Genomic DNA, 14,214 nt, shown 5'->3' on the forward strand with positions numbered 1-14,214 from the left:
TTCTCCTCAGCATGAGGGACCACACTCTCTAGCTTGGCTCGTTTAAAACACCCAGCAGTGCCCGTGCTGATGTGGAAGGAGAAATAGGTTACAAAGTGTTTAAGAGTATCTAAGGATAGTCGCACTCCTTTGTTCGTAATGGGGCATTCAGGGAACCCAGGTCCCTCCCTAACCTCTCACCTGGAAATTTTGTCCAGCTGATCTGTGGGGCAGAAGCAAGACAAGCTGAATTCCTGGAGGTTGTTCATCTGCTCATGATGAGTGAGAAAAGTTGAGAAGTTTCTCCCTTTACAGGATTTTAAAAGGATTTTAGATAGACTAAGTCTGTCCTGCTGGATCATCTGTGCCAAAAGGGTGCTGACTTCACTCAAATAAGCCTGACCTACTTCCAGGTGATCAGTGCATCCCAGATCCAGAAACTACAGGACACTTTTGTGGGCAGACACTTGACAGGAACATTAACAAGTCCTGAGAAGATTTTCACAGTCTCTTGCCTGCCACCAAAGATAGCAATAAATGAAATATGTATTGAACAAATATATGGTGAATCAAACAACCACTTCAAGAGACCTCTACTATAGACATGGAATAGAAATAGACTTGTATGTGTGTATAAATGTCTGTGTTTGTGTGTGTGTGTGTGTGTGTGTGTGTGTCTGTCTGTCTGTCTGTAGAGAATTTGCAAATCTCTACAGCAGAGATGCAAGGACCCAAGGCTCTGCTCAACTTTACTCGAAAGAAAAGAAAAGAGTTGCCTTGTTCTCAAGGTGCCATCAAGGGAAATGTCCGCTAACAATCCCATGCGTTCCCTGGATGGGCCGAGACTGAGACTCTAAATGTACAATTTCCAGGCACCTAACACTTCGCTTGGCTTCTTCTATTTTCAGGATAGAGTGCTGAGAGTAAACACAAGACTGAAAACAAAATGGGAATGTGCTCCTGATCTCAGAGCATGTGGTTCTGCTGTCTGGGTCCTGCTTTAAATCCAGGACCCTCCGTTTTGGCCGTCTGCAGGAAGAGGAAGAGACAGAATATGAAAGGTGGCTGATTTTAATATAATCCAGCAACACCAATGAGGGGAAGGAGGGACAAACCCTTTATCTTTGCTCTTCACTCTGTAAACAATCTACCAACAAATATTTTTCCGTACAAACTCAACATCTTTTATTGTTTTTCCCATCCTTCCTTCTCCTCCGATCCTCCCCAGTCTGGTGTCCATGTTGTTCTTCTATGTAATCATACCCAGTAGGTGAATCCATCAATAGTATTCTCAATCACCTCTATTCCATAATCACCTCTGTAAGACATTAGAGTCCTTAAGGTGACCCCAAGTGTTGGACCAACAACCTCACAGAGATCCTCAGCATTCACCATCAACTACCTTTGGGAGACTGTTAGGCCACCCCCTGCCTCAGGCTGCAGCATACCCTCCTGATGACTCACTATGTCTCTAGTGTACATAGGGTTACCAAGGAGAAGAGCTCTGGGCAGGGAAGATCTGCAGACCATCAATCGTGGCTCCCAAGATTTCGTAGTGTGACTCCCTTACGCTCAACGGTCCAACATGGAGACAACAGGAGGGCCAAATCCTCACCATGGCCTTTAGTTTCATCTTCTGCCCACCCAAGAAGGCAGTGATGAACAATGAAACAAAGAGGTCTCATGGGAGCTCCTCAAGAGCATGGATAGCTGCAGGCTCATCACTCAGCAGACTCCATGCAGCAAGCTCTAGCAGTGTGGCTGGCACCTTTTTGCCCATCGACATGAACCTGCTTTAGGGTGAGGAACATTAACAAGTCCTGAGAAGATTTTCACAGTCTCTTGCCTGCCACCAAAGATAGCAATAAATGAAATATGTATTGAACAAATATATGGTGAATCAAACAACCACTTCAAGAGACCTCTACTATAGACATGGAATAGAAATAGACTTGTATGTGTGTATAAATGTCTGTGTTTGTGTGTGTGTGTGTGTGTGTGTGTGTGTCTGTGTGTGTATACACACACATATATATTTAGATAAGATAAAATGCCATTTGAAATCAGCTGTAAGTCAGCATAAGGCAATGTCAACCACCCAGGCACCTGCCTCCCAATGTTTCGTGTCAAAAGGATATAAACCAATCAGAAAGGAAGATGTAAATCTATACAGAAGCCACATCCTCATCGTTACTTAGAAACAGATAATGCCAAATCTTTAGTAGTGAGTAAAAGGAGAAAAGGCATGAAATCCCAGCACAGGATCTGTCATGCTCTCATCACCAGGCTTTGTGGCAAGCAAAGACAGACCAAGAAAAGCTGCAAGAGACACAGAGAAAGGAAGAGGCAAGGGGCTTAAAGTTGGTCTGAAGCTACAGTTAAAATGACTGAGCCCAGACTAAGTCTAAAAAATACCAAGAAGGTGTCCCAGATAATAAGAGCAGGGACTATAGGGAAGGACCTCTAAAATATGTGTAATTTAAAGAGGTAGAGATGATCTTAGAATGTAGTCTTTGGGTTGGGTGCAGTGGCTCACGCCTGTAATCCCATCACTTTGGGAGGCCCGAGGCAGGAGGACCACTGAGCCCCAGGAGTTTCAGACCAGCCTAGGCAATATAGTGAGACCTCGTCTCTACGAAAACTTAAAACAGTGGCCAAGTGTGGTGGTGTGCGCCTGTGGTCCCAGCTACTCGGGAGGCTGAGGTGGGAGGATCGCTGGAGCCCAGGAGGCAGAAGTTGCAGTAAGCCGAGATCACACCCCTGCACTCTGGCCTGGGAGACGGAGCGAGACTCTATCTCAAAATAAAATAAAATAAAATAAAAGTAGCCTTTGAAATCCACAGCTTCTGGGTAAGAGTAAGGGCAAACAGAAAGGGAGAAGCATGCTTTGCCACTTTGGTAATGATGGGGAAAAGAAACAAAAGGAGAAAATGAAGAATCTTGCAAGACATAAGAGAACCACAGAATCAGAGCGCTCATAACTTCTTTGTCTGCTACCAAAACAAGCAAACGAAATCAGTAAATTTCAGGCCTGAATTTTTCTACACTGACAGAAAATAGCACCATTAAAATAGGAATCTGGTAAAACAATCCAATATCATAAAAATGAACAAAAGGAAGGATAATTCCTTACAAAAACATTCCAGACAGAGAAAAAGAGCAGAAGACAAAATTTCACACATATTAAACAACCATGAAACAGAAGGAAACTGTACGTCAACCCTGCAAACAGAATTAATTCCATTCAAACAAGCATTTGAGGATATAAAACCTGCCTTGAATTAGAATATCATTTAAAACTCTAAACTCAGAAATGGGCTTAGAAAAATGTCTGAAGTAATGATTTGATATCCAGCCCAGCCGATCCTTCACTAATATCACAGCTTATAGAAAAACAGACAGGAACTTAGGAAATTATGTACCCATCAGCCCTTCCTGAGGACTCCACTAGAGCAAGGGTCTGCAAACTATGGCCCACTGGTTGGAATATTTACTATATGGCTCTTTACAGAAAACATTTGCTAACTTATATTCTAAAGGGTAAACTGGGATTGTGATTCCACAGGTAATGACAGGAAAATCTTCCCTACAACATCTGATGGCAAGCATTTGGTATCTAATACTAAAATGAAGGTGAAGCAAGGAAAACGACTAACGTGCATTTATTTTATATTGTGGAAAAAAAATAGTGCAAGTAAAATAAGAGAAGTGAGAGAGATAGAAAAAAAGAGAATAAACTTTTTTTTTTCATAAGGCGGTAGATGAGTGTTAAAAGGAGACTGGGGGTTAAAAACAAACTGGTGGACCAGAGAGTAAAATGTTCAATAAGCAAGCAGGTGCTAAAAGTAATTTTTTTAATGACAAAGTTTACATGCTAACATTAAAAATTGAAAATTCACAGTGAAGATATAATACTTAGGAATACTTATGCACCAAATAACATAGCAACCACCTTTGTAATGCCAAAAGGTATGGAGACATCGAAGCACAATAATAATAGGAGATTTAATATATGGCAAGTCTCAGTACAAGGCAAATCCAGTGGTACAATAAAGAGACCTATACCGAAAATGTAAACAACACAATTAATAAGATACATTGAGTGTGTGTATACACACATAGGCATACATACACACACATAAATCTACACCTTGGAAATAAAGAATATACCACCTTGTCAAAAGCTGATGGCACGTTAACAAAACGTGATCATGATTACCTCACAGTGAAGGCCTCGCTAATTTCCATAAAGTGGAAATATTACAACCAACCCTCTGCAATCACGATGCAACAAAAGTAGAACTTACTAACACAAACTGAAAGCACAAAGGCTCTTCTACCTGGAAAAAATGTTAAGCCTTCTATTAAGCAAATGTCGAGATAAAGAGGAGATACAAACTGAAGTTACAGAAATATTTAAGAGGAGTGATAATGAGAGCTTACATATGAGAATCTGTAGAAGATATTTAAAGCAGTGATTGGAAGCAGATTCAGAGCACTAAATACTCTCATCAATGAAAATGAACGAATAAAATTAAACAAATTAAAGCATTGCCTCAAAAATCTAATAAAAGAACAACCCGGGAAACCAAAAGAAACACAAATAAAGAAATAACATAAAAGCAGAAATTGCCGGGCTTGGTGGCTCACACCTGTAATCCAACCACTTTGAGAGGCTGAGGCGGGAGGATCACTTGAGGCCAGGAGTTTGAGACCAGCCTGGGCAACATAAGGAGACCCTGCCTCTACAGTAATAATAATAATAATAATGATTCTTTAGCAGAGCGTGATGGAACATGCCTGTAGTCCTACTTACTGAGGAGGCGGAGGTGGGAAGATTGCTTGAGCCCAGGAGCTCAAGGCTGCAGTGAGCTATGATCACAACGCTGCACTCCAGACTGAGTGATCCAGGGAGACTCGGTCACTAAAATGAATGAATGAATGAATGAATGAATGAATAAATAAATAAATACATAAGCAGATGTTAATAAGATACATAGTAGAAAAACAATGTGTGTATATTTATTAAATCAAAATCCTGGGTTTTTTTTTTAATGGACAAACTCACTAGGTAGATTAATGAAGGAAGAAAGGGAGAGAGCACAAATATACAAAATAATAAATGACAAATGATAATCATTTAAACAGAAAAAATTAGGTTACTTTTCAAACCTGTGTATAAAGAAATTAAAAATACACATGAAATAAATAATTTCCTAGGAAAATACAGATTATCAAGATTTTTACTCTAATGCTGGAAGGCTTAAATTGGCCAATTTTCACAGAAAAAAATGGAAAAAGTTATTAAGGAATAACTCCCAAGAAGCACCTGGCTCAGATGCTATTACAGGTCAATTCCACTAAACCTTCAAAGATCAGATAGTACCAGAGTGCCAATGCTCTATAAATTATTCAACAGCATTATAAAGGAAATCTTCATAACTTCCTTTATGAAGCAAGTGTGACATGGATAGATAAGTGTAGATGCAAAAATGCTAGATAAAATATTAGCAAACAACATCCAACAACATATTTTAAAAAATCATAATATACTTTGGCAAAGTGGGATTTATCCCATCAATACAGATTGGTTCAATATTAGAAAGTACCTTGATATCATCCACCATATTAATACACTTAAAGACAAATATCATATGGTTATCACCACAGATGTTGAAAAAGCCTTTGGAAAAATTCAACACCTCTTTATGTTAAAAAATAGAAAAGCCTTAAGAAAATAGGCACCACGGGATGCTTTCTTAACATGATAAAACATCTATACCTAAGTCCTAATGCTAGTAACTTATTTAATGGGGTTTGGCGGGGGGCACTCAAAGTTTTCGCTTGGGATCAGGAACAAGGAAAGCATGCCTACTACCTCACACCTATTCAATCTTGCATTACAAGTATTAGTCAACTGACCAGAGAAATCGATCATTTTCCTAGGAATGAATAAGAAGAACTAAAAAGCACAGCAAAGGAAACAATCAACAAAATGAAATGGCAACTTACACATTGGGAGCAAATACTTGCGAAACATATATACGAATAAGGGGTTAACATCCAAATTTTGTAAGGAAATCATACAACTCCATAGCAGAAAAACAATCAAATTTAAACAATGGGCAAAGGACCTGAATAGACATTTCTCCAAAGAAGACATACACACTGACTAACAGGTATATGAAAAAGTGCTCAACATCATTTAATCATCAGGAAAATGCAGATAAAAGCTACTATGAGGCAACACCATACAACCATTAGGATAGCTATTATCAAAAAGCCAAGAGATGGCAAACATTGCCAAGTGTGTGGAGAAAAGGGAACCCTTGTACACTGTTGATGGGAATGTAGATAGGGACAACCATTATGGAAAACAGTATGGAGGTACCTAAAGAAATAGATTTTTTTTTTTCTGTTTTAGAAATAAAATGGTAGTTATACATTTTTCTATTTTAGAAAAAAATATGGTAGTGAAAAACAGAACTATCATATGACCCAGCAACTCCTTTTCTGGGTATCTACTTAAAGGAAATAAAATCACCACCTTTTAAAAGCAGCTGATCTTTGAAAAGTATCTGAACTCCCATGTTCACTGCAGCATTAATCACAATAGCCAAGATATGGAAACAACCTAGGTGTCCATCAAGGGACAGATGGATACAGAAAATGTGTTGTATGTATACACTTTAAAAAGGAGATCTTGCCATTTGCCAAAACATGGATGAATCTGGAGGACATTATGCTATAATAGTGAAATAATAGTGAAATAATCCAGATACAGAAAGAGAACTATTGCATGATCTCACTTATATGTGGAATCTTAAAAAATAAAAGTAAAACAAAACTCAAATATACAGAGATACAGAATAAAGCAGTGGTTATCAGGGTCGGGGTGGTGAGGAGGGGATGGGAGGAGGAAAGGGGGAGATGTAGGTCAGAGGATGCAAAGTAGCAGTCATGTAGGATGAAAGAGACTAGAGATCTAGTGCACAACATGCTGGAATACAGTTTGTACAATTGTACTATTAAATATGATGTGGGATTTCTGCTAAATGAATAGATTTTAGATACGATGTGGGATTTCTGCTAAATGAATAGATTTTAGCGCCTCCTGCTACCAAAACCAAAAATGGGTCACTATGTGACATAATGGGTATGTTAATTTGTTCCACTATAGTAACTATTTTACTATCCATACGTGTCCCATAACACCGTGTTGTATACCTTAGATATACACAATAAAACTTACTTTTTACAAAGAGAAGTAAAGCCATCTCTATGTGCAGATGATGTTATAGTATACCTGAAAAACCCTATAGAAACAATGATAAATCAACTGAACCAGTAAAAGAAGTCATTAAGGTAGCAAAATATAAAATTAACATACAAAAAATCAGCAGTCTTTTAATACACACACAAAAAAATAAGCAGCTGGAGGACACACTCACAGACAAAGCCCCACATACACTAGCAACAAGGATTAAAGTTTAGGAATAAACTTGATAACAACATTTATACAAGAAAAATTGTTAAATACGCCTGAATGACACCACAGGAGACTTCAACAGATGGAAACACATACGCTATCCGAGATGGTCTGAATGTTTGTGTACCCCCAAAATTACTATCTTGAAATTTTACCCGCAAGGTGATGCCATCAGGAGGTGGGGCCTTTTGAGAGGCGACTAGGTCATAAGGGTGGAGCCCTTATGAATGGGATTAGTTCTCTCATAAAAGAGGCTTCCGAGAGCTGCCTTGTCCCTTCCACCATGTTGAGGATACAATTAGAAAGTACCATCGATGAGGAAGAGGGCCCTCACCAGACACCAAATCAGCCAGCATCTTTATCTTGGACTTGTCAGTCTCCAGAGCTGCAAGAAATAAATTTCTGTTGTTTATAAACTACCTAGTCTATGGTATTTTGTAATAGCAGCCCAAACAGACTAAGTCACTGTCCTAGATGGAATAATCCAGCATTAAAAAGATGTCGGTTCTCCTAAGTTGGTGTATAAATTTAATTCAGTCTCAAAAACGCCAGCACACATTTTTATGCATTTAGGCAAATTGATAATAAAGTTAATATATTTTTGAAAACATGCAAGCATAGCCAGGAAACGCGTGAAAAAGAAAATCTATGAGAGGGGACTTATGATATCAGCCAGAAAAGCACACTATAAAGCCTCTGTAATTACGACATAGTGGCACTGGTGCAAGAATAGACTAATAGCCCAGTGGACTAGAATAGAAAACTCAGAAATACAACCAAATCATATGAAAGTTAGTACATGATAAAGATGGCACATAAACTCTCTAGGGCAAAGATGGACATTTAATAAATGGTCCTGGAACAACTGAGACGTCTGGGAAAATAAAGGTAGATCCATATAACACAGCATGCACAAGAATAAACTGCAAATGGGTTAGTGATCTAAACATAACAAATGAAACCATGTAAGTTCTTGAAGAAAACATGGCAGTGGCCGGGGGAGGGGGGTGGCTCACGCCTATAATCCCAGCACTTTGGGAGGCTGAGGCAGGTGGATCGCCTGAGGTCCGGAGTTTGAGACCAGCCTGGCCAAAATGGTGAAACCCCGTCTCTACTAAAAATACGAAAATTAGCCGGGCAAGGTGACGGGCGGCTGTAATCCCAGCTACTCGAGAGGCTGAGACAGGAGAATTGCTTGAACCTGGGAGGCAGAGGTTGCAGTGAGCCGAGATCGCGCCACTGCACTCCAGGCTGGACAACAGAGCGAGACTCCATGTCAACCAAAGAAAAGAAAGAAAAAGAAAAGAAAAGAAAACATGGCAGAATCCCACTGTAGGGAAAGGCTTTCTAACTAGGATTCAAATTCCGGAGGCAATGAAAGAAAGAAATAATCAATCGATTTGACCACATAAGGATAAACGAAAGTGATGCAAATGCATCATAAATAAATCAAAAGGCAACTGACAAATTGGTATAAAGTACTTGCAGCATATATCGCAGACAACTGGATAATATTCCAAATATATAGAGAACTCTTAAATATTGAGGGATGAAGGACCACAACAGCAATAGAAATATGGGGGAAAGATACGAACAGATAATTCCAACAAAGAGTATAAAAACAGTCCTCAAATATATGATAAGTGTCAAAACTTGCTCATAGTTAGACAAAGGTATATTACAGAAACAGCGAGACACCATTTCTCACCTAACCCGTAGAAAAAAGTTTCCAAAGTAAGGCAACATGTTCTGTTAGTGAGGCTGTGGGGAAATTGTCATTCTCATATGTTGCTAATGGAAATGAAAACCAGTACAATCCTTCTGGAGAGAAACTTGGAAACACCTAAGAAAACTACATGTGCACTTAACTTTTGGCCCAATAATCCTACTAGTGGGAATATACCTTGAAGGTACATTTCTACCAATACAAAAAAAAAAAAAAAATCATGTCCAGGGTTATTCGCGGGAGTAATGTCTGTAACTGCAAAATCTTGGAAGGAATTTAAAAGCCCATACAGGCCAGGCACCATGGCTCATGCCTGTAATCTCAGCACTTTGGAGACCAAGGCGGGAGGATCACTGGAGGCCAGGAGATCCAACCAGTCTGGGCAACATAGAGAGGCCCCGTATCGAAAAAAAAAAAAAATTGTCTTTAATTAGCCAGGCATGGTGGCACACACCTGTAGTCCTAGCCACTTGGGAGGCTGAGGCAGTTGTGAATTGCTTGAGCCCAGGAGTTTGAGGTTACCATGAGCTATGATTGTGCCACTGCACTTCAGTCAGCCTGGGTTATAGAGCGAGACCTGGTTTCTGTATTAAAAACAAAATGCCCAAACATAGGCGAGTGGTTGAACAAACTATGTGTGGCACAGCCACACAATGGAGTACAATGCAGCCGTAAAAAGGAACGATGAAGATCTCTGTGAAACAATATGGAGTGATTTCCAAGAATGCTGTTAAGTAGGAAAGGCAAAGTGCAAAGGAACATGTATAGTATGCTATCCTTCGTGTAAGAAGGGAATATGAGAAAACATGTATGTATCTGCTCATTTGGGCAAAGTAAATACAGGAAAGGTTAAACCAGAAACCAAAGGGACTGATTACCCTACAGGGAGGGCCAGGGAAAGAAGTGGAAAGAAATGGGGAATGGGAACAGGGTAGAAGGGATGACGAAGGAGTGACACTTCCCCGAGTATAGGTTTTTGTATAACCCTGACTCTTTGGATCATAGTAATGTTGCACATACCCAAAATATAAATAAAAAATTGAAATCAACCAGGATATTGGGGTGAGGGTACCTCAAATCAAACAGAAACAGGTTCAACTAACAATATTACAAATGAGTGTCTTAACCACGCTGAAGGAGAGAGGAAGAAAAGATCTAAGATACATAACTTTGGAGAGCAGTATTTTGACTATATCCTCTAAGGCCAAAGACAAAAACAACTGTACAAAAATATAACTTATTAATATGTTTGCAACAGGGGCATTTATTTGTTAGCAATTCAGACGCTACTTTATGTATCTACTGACCAGAAATAAACAGGTATGTAAACTATTTGATAATGAAAGCCAGGTCGGAGAACGAATCTACAAATAAGTCTAGAATGATTGGAATTGAAAGTATCAATACAAGCTCCTGGCTTTTAATAGCTATGCATACAGATAGATACCAAAATAAATGCAGATGTGTCTATAGGCATGGGTGTATACATACGTTATTTCCTAACCCTCTCCATAGAGAGAGCCTTAGCAGCAATGAAACGCCATTAATAATGAACACACACCGAGATACTGGTTGGTAAATGTCATTCCCCAAGAAAGGGAACCGGGGCCCCTTGTAGAAGTTGTTTTAATCCAGGGCTATAAGGGGTGTGTGTGTGTGAGGGTAGGGGGGCACACACATGATGAATCTGAACATCTTATTGTGCCAGAAAAAGGTACCAAAAAACGATAGGGTCATATCAAAAGACCACAGAACCAACCAAAATGACTTCCCAATGGCCAAGGCTAGAACAGTTCAAAGAACAAAATAATGATATAATTAGATTAAATTTTTATTTTATTTTATTGCAAGTTCTGGGATACATGTGCAGGATGTGCAGGTTCATTACATAGGTAAACCTGCGCCCTGGTGGTTTGCTGCACCCATCAACCCATCACCTAGGTATTAAGCCTGGCATGTATAACATAATTATTCAAGAGCCCATACTGAGATAAATAAATTGAAGAAATAAACAAATGAGGGAGTAAAGATAGCTCTTCCTTACAGAGGAATTCCAATTAATAAATGTAGCAGAAATTAGGAAAACAGAAAATCACCATTAGGTAATATTTGCTGTAGGCAAGATCCCTAGACAGATTTTAACAGTAGTGGGTCAAAGTCTGCGAAGAAACAGGAATATAAGAGGACCTATTGTGTTTCTTCTTAAAGAACTTTTCACACTATGTTTATTACTAACAAAGAAGAAAATAGTAGCATTACACTGGGGCAGCATAACTCCCACCACTTTAACCAAGTGATCAAGGTGAGGACCACCAGTAATACAACTTATGGATGTCATGTACCCCTGACATGATCCACGTAGAAGGGAACGAAATCACGTTTGCGGTAATGTCGCATAAGACCTAAAATTAGAGGCCCAATTATATGGATGCCTTGACATCTGGGGTAGAACAGGAGGACACTGACTGGCCTCACCACAAGTTATCTTCCCTATTGGGTTCCCAGGGAGAAAGACCCCCTGGCCAAAGTACCCTCCTTATTATCATGTTGAACAGACACAGTGCCTGCTTATCTCTGGGTAGCATGTTTCAGGTCCCCACCAGCCTGCAGAATTATTCAAACAAGCCAATCGTCCTCCCCTGAAACAACGGTCACTTCATCCTCTGGTTACTACAAAGACTTCCCCCTGAAAGCCCCTGCTTGTTCACTCTCTTCCAGAGTGTGACACTGTGTGGCTCTACCTGGCGTGAGGTGCCCTCCTCTCTCTGGTTGTGAGTAAATGTTACTAATAAATTGCTGTGGATTCCGTCTGTCCAGTATAGGGTACCATGTGTTCAGCCGCCCCCATAACACTAGGGTGGGAATCCCTCCCTCACCACTGGGAAAGGGAGGAGAATAAAACAGGTGTGCTTGCTACAAATGCACAACTTCAATCTAATCATAAGAAAACATGAGACAAACACAAATTGAGAGACATTCCACAAAACACCTGACTGGTATCTCCAAAAGTGTCAGGGCTGTGGAAGACCAATAAAGATTGAGGAAATGTCAGCCTGGAGGAGACTAAGGAGAAATGAAGACCAAATGCAATGAAGTGTCCTGGATAAGATCCTAGAATAGAAGAAGGACATCAGTGAGATAACTGGTGAAATTCACATAAAATCTGTAGATTAGTTAATAGTACCACATCAATGTTAACTGTTGGTAATTAACATCGATGTAGTAATGTTAATTAGTACATCAATGTAATGTAGTAGTTAGTTTTGGTAATTTTTCTATGGTTATATAAGATGTTAACATTAGGGAAATCCAGGCAAGGGCTCTCTGTATAATCATTTTTGTAACTTTTCTGTAAGTCCAAAGTTATTTCAGAGTAAAGAATTTTAAAAGACAAAATCAGTGGCTAAAGGGCTGGCAACCTATAAACCACACTGCTTAACGATAACCAATTGAAACATAGTTAGAAGGATGCATACATGCTCATACCACATCATTCATTAAAAAGACTATAAGAGATGAAAGCCCAGTCATCTCCAACACATAGGTGAATATGTATTTACTCTTCAGATGAGGAAAGCATTTTTAAGCATAAAAGGAATGAAATACAATAGAAAGAAAAATATCTATACAATCCAATATTTACAATTTAAAGCCCACCATATCAAAATTAACTATAAACAAAACTAAGATGCAAAAGAGAAATATAACTTTTTGACGAAGAAGAGAAAACCTGCCTGAGGAATTGCAAAGAGAGAGCATGAAGTGATTAGCCATACAATTGAAGCTAGTCACACGTGAAGATAAGGGATACATAGAGAGTGGAGTGGAGAGTGGACCACCGAGCAATCCAGCTGGATTTGCCTTTCCTATGAATCCCTAAACCTTGACCCTAGGTAATGTAGGCCAAAAAAGGCCTAGTTTATATAAAATTTATAGAAGGGCCGGGCGCAGTGGCTCACGCCTGTAATCCCAGCACTTTGGAAGGCCGAGGCGGGTGGATCACCTGAGGTCGGGAGTTGGAGACCAGCCTAACCAATATGGAGAAACCCCCTCTCTACTAAAAATACAAAAATTAGCCTGGCATGATGGCGCATACCTGTAATCCCAGGTACTTGGGAGGCTGAGGCAGGAGAATCACTTGAACCCGGGAGGTGGAGGTTGTGGTGAGCCGAGATCGCGACATTACGCTCCAGCCTGGGCAACAAGAGCCAAACTCCGTCTCAAAAAAAAAAAAAAAAAAAAAAGGCAAAAAAGAAAAGAAAGGAAATTCATGGAAAAGATATTGTTGTAATTTACCTAATTGGAAGAAGACTTGGAACCAACCTGGGAGCTACACTTCCCCTCAGAATCTTGCCACAAACAAGACGCAATCTTGCGGGTGGGGCCCAGCGTCTTAAGGGTTCCGTCTCAAAGCAGCGGGGAGAGGACTTCAATTGGCTCAGCTTGGTCAGGTGACCTCCTTTGGCCAATCATCTCCATACTGGGAGGCGGAGCCAGATTCCTGTCCCTCCCCCTCCTGGAGCTGGCAGGACAGGGAGCAGGGAAGGAGAAGGGGTTTCGAGAAACCAAGGGTGGGAGAGCGGGAGGGGCAGGAAGAGGAGCCAGATTCCTGCCCCTCCCCCTCCTGGAGCTGGGGGGACAGGGAGCAGGGAAGGAGAAGGGGTTTCGAGAAACCAAGGGTGGGAGAGCGGGAGGGGCAGGAAGGATTGTGGGACAGGCGGGTGGGAGTGTGTGAGGTGGAAAGGGAGGGGTGTTCTGATTATAAGCCTGCCCCACCTGCTGATTTCGTCTAGGTGAAAAGTGAGGCACAATGCCATTTGTGTATGGCCTGGGCACTGGCCAGTCAGGGTTTCTTTGCTTTCTTTCTTTTTCTTTTTTTCTTTTCTTTTTTTTTTTTCTTTTTTTTTTTTTTTTTTGAGACGGGAGTCTCACTCTGTTGCCCAAGCTGGAGTGCACTGGCAGGATCCCATCTCACGCAACCTCTGCCTCCCGGGTTCAAGCGATTCTCCTACCTCAGCCT

The 14,214-nt window shown here is 40.4% G+C and overlaps 1 protein-coding gene across 3 annotated transcripts in view; it reads right to left on the reverse strand.

The window, feature by feature from the left end:
• Positions 1 to 13,603, reverse strand: part of LOC129025009 (nuclear RNA export factor 2) — a 72,857-nt gene extending 59,254 nt beyond the window's left edge. The window contains exons 1-3 of one of the 3 annotated variants that reach the window (XM_054472433.1): positions 13,491 to 13,560; positions 13,291 to 13,388; positions 4,796 to 4,903 (exon numbers count right to left, since the gene is read on the reverse strand). The gene's annotated coding sequence lies outside the window, so the exon portion shown is untranslated. Of the gene's footprint in view, positions 1 to 4,795; positions 4,904 to 13,290; positions 13,389 to 13,490 lie in introns of all 3 variants that reach the window. The other 2 variants (XM_054472432.1, XM_054472435.1) reach the window with 2 other exon arrangements.
• Between the last annotated feature and the right edge of the window lie 611 nt (positions 13,604 to 14,214).

This window comes from Pongo pygmaeus, chromosome X (assembly GCF_028885625.2).
Source record: "Pongo pygmaeus isolate AG05252 chromosome X, NHGRI_mPonPyg2-v2.0_pri, whole genome shotgun sequence".
Lineage (NCBI taxonomy): Eukaryota > Metazoa > Chordata > Mammalia > Primates > Hominidae > Pongo > Pongo pygmaeus.